This window comes from Hoplias malabaricus, chromosome Y (assembly GCF_029633855.1).
Source record: "Hoplias malabaricus isolate fHopMal1 chromosome Y, fHopMal1.hap1, whole genome shotgun sequence".
Taxonomy (NCBI): domain Eukaryota; kingdom Metazoa; phylum Chordata; class Actinopteri; order Characiformes; family Erythrinidae; genus Hoplias; species Hoplias malabaricus.
Window position 1 is genome coordinate 23,147,318 of NC_089820.1, and position 3,109 is coordinate 23,150,426.

At 42.1% G+C, this 3,109-nt stretch overlaps 1 long non-coding RNA gene across 1 annotated transcript; it reads right to left on the reverse strand.

Moving 5' to 3' along the window:
- Window positions 1-818: 818 nt before the first annotated feature.
- Window positions 819-2,616, reverse strand: LOC136677795 (uncharacterized). The gene is made up of 3 exons (XR_010796433.1): window positions 2,550-2,616; window positions 1,818-1,864; window positions 819-909 (listed from the first exon to the last, which is right to left on the reverse strand). It is a non-coding gene; the product is annotated as an uncharacterized lncRNA (long non-coding RNA).
- Window positions 2,617-3,109: the final 493 nt, after the last annotated feature.

Here is a 3,109-nt window from a genome sequence, read left to right on the forward strand (position 1 = left end):
TCTGTGAGGAGTGTGGTGTGTTCTCTCTGTGTCTGCATGGGTTTCCTCCGGGTGACTGTCTGTGAGGAGTGTGGTGTGTTCTTCTTGTGTCTGCGTGGGTTTCCTCCGGGTGCTCCGGTTTCCTCCCACCATCCAAAAACACACTTTAGTAGGTGGATTGGCGACTCAAAAAGGTGTCTGTAGGTGTGAGTGAATGTGTATGTTGCCTTGTGAAGGACTGGTGCCCCCTCCGGGGCCTTGCACCCAGTGATTCTGGGTGGGCTCCGGATCCGCCGCAACCGTGAACTGGATAAGCGGTTACAGATAACGAATGAATGAATGTTGCAACTCTAGAATATGAGTTGATGGAGCTCCACACCCCACTAGCTAGCATTTGGCCTCAGGCCTTAATCTTGTATATATTTCATTTTTTTTTAATAAGCTGTGCACTCTAATGAATGTATGTGTCCCCAGTACGAGCACCTTCGCTGAATTCACTCATATTGAGGAGTGTCTACAAATGTGTCGACGTAGGGTTCGTCTTATAGATCTTTCCTGGTCCTGGTCATGTCTACAAATATTCCACAGTTTGATATCACTGCAGCCTGCTGCAACTGTGCTGGCTGTAAACACAAGGCACAGGAAAACAGTAAGTTCATCAGTCGTGTTAATGATGGATGAAGCTAATTTCTGCTTTATGTGGGGGCCAGCAAGTCAGGCACATTTCATTTGTAACCGTAAGGACATAAACATCAATCTGTCTCAAACGCTGCTTAAATGGCTGTGAAACCTTTACAGCTCTGTTAAGAAAAGATATATAACTTCAATATAAAAGGACATTCTATAATAATGTCCAGATGACACGGTTTCCCTTTAGTGGATTTGCTGTCCTTTTTAATGTCCAGTCAAAAGGTAGGAAGCTCGAGGCATCTGAAAGAAAAAAAAAAAAAAATCGGATTTGTCCACCCTCATCCACCATCCTCCACCCCAAGAAATAAGAGTTTAAAACAATCGTCGTTTTTTTTTTAACAGATTCCAAAATCGCCTGGAACAACAACAGATTGAGCCTCATAAAAAGTGGTGTAAAGCCTTTTATTACCTACTGACATTCTGGGCATAATGGAAATATTTTACAATGCTCCCCCATTTATGGACCTCGGCTCGCTGTAAATTATATTATGCAAAAAACATCATCATCAGCAATGGCATTAACAGCCATGGATTAAACAGGTCCCATGCACAGAAGATAGAGTAAGAAATGAAAGAGAGAGAGAGGAAAGAGTGAGAGAGAGATGGTCTCGCTGTACGTACCCTGGAACAAAATTCAATCTGCCACCATATTTAATGCTACATTTTTTATTATCTCATGAGCATATGCTGGAATGGCTACAAATGATGGAGCTAGCTGCTGGGCAGAGTGATCAGCACCGCTTTCCATCTTTATTTTAATAACAGGATTGGGCAAATAGTTTGTGACCTTTGTCAAGGGCTTTGCCGGAGATGAGGGAGCTAGCAGCGGCCATGCTAGCCTCCAGCTATGGCCGTGAATATGCAAAGCTCTCATATTTTTTCTCTCTCTCTCTCTCTCATTCTCTCTCTATGGGCTTTCAAAGCAAAAACAGAAAATTGTTTGGAAACGTTCTGCCTCACAGGGTCGACATTGGCAGAGCTGTGTGGAGCTGAGCTCGGCAACATTATTTGATGGCGCTATCTGGGTTTAGCATATGTCAGAATGCGTTTGTGGAAGGGCAATGTCTGCTCCGTGCACTGTTCATAGCCATGTCACTGAGGCCACGCAAGAATGTGGGAGTGAAACTCAGATATCAGCTCCTACTTACATCCCAGGCCTTGGTCCTCCACACGGTTAGCTGCGTTCAGTTAGCTGCTTTTAGGCAAAAAGAAACGAAAAAGGTCAATAACACAAAAAAATAAGAAAGGTTTTTTAAGTTGATCTGTTCTCAAGCATCCCACTTTTCTAAAAGACATTGTAACAATTACCCTAAACGATATTGTTAGAATGTTTGCTAAAAAAAATATGAGGGGGATACCACATGGGACAGCATAAATGCTACAGTGTTAAAAGAAGACAAGGTAGCTGAAATGAGATTTTATCTATCCTTTTATCTATTATAGTATTTACTAATTATTATACTCATTAACAACATTAATAATAAGCAAAAAAAATTATATATTCATATAGCATCAACATACAACAAAAAACAAAACCTATACAAAATCAACCAATCAATCAAATAAACCAAAAGAAAAAACCCACAAACAAATAACCCCTCAAAACACAGTCCTTTGTCTTTGTCCTTCCTTTTTCCTATTATCCTATAGGAGCATGGGCTTAGGTTTGGGTAGATCCTTAATGGAAAAGGAGATAATTAGTCCCACCAGTTTCCACGCATTAAGAACCTCCTTCTGTATATAAGGGTGAAATGAATTCCCCAACTACCATGTTCATAACCCTTTAGCATTAGCATACTAGTATAAAAAACAGGCTTAGCCTAGCACTAGCATTATATTAGCATAATATCAGCATTGTGGCATAAGTAATACATACTCACAATGAGCCTGAAACTTAAAGTTTCTCACAAGGAGGTCTTCCCAGCAGAGAGTACATGTGCCTGTAGGTCAACTCTCTCCTACTCTTACTTGGCTTCCCCTATTTATACCCCTAGACATGTTAACCTCCCTCCTGCCCCCTAGAGGATAGGAGAAGGTATACCATAGTTAGTGACCAGGTTGGTTACATACCCCTCCCCCCAAGAGTCGACCCGGCCTGACCATAGTACCGCTTGAGGTGTTCTATATGGACGGTGTCGACCTGTTTGGGATTATTAAGGTAAGTTACATGGTAGTTTACTGGATTGAGTTGTTTTATGATTTTGGCTGGACCTTTCCATTTTTCTGCTAGTTTGGCTGAAAACCCAGAACTGGCTCGAGATAAAGGATGGGACCTCACCCAGACCAGATCATCCTCACTGAACTCCTCTTTCTTACGGCGACGGTTGTAATATTTGGCCTGTTTATTCTGAGCTCGTTCCATGTTCGCCCGTACTTGCTGAAACAGTTTTTGTTGCCTTTGGATGACTTTGTAGGCGGCCTGTTCAGGGTCAGGTGGCTG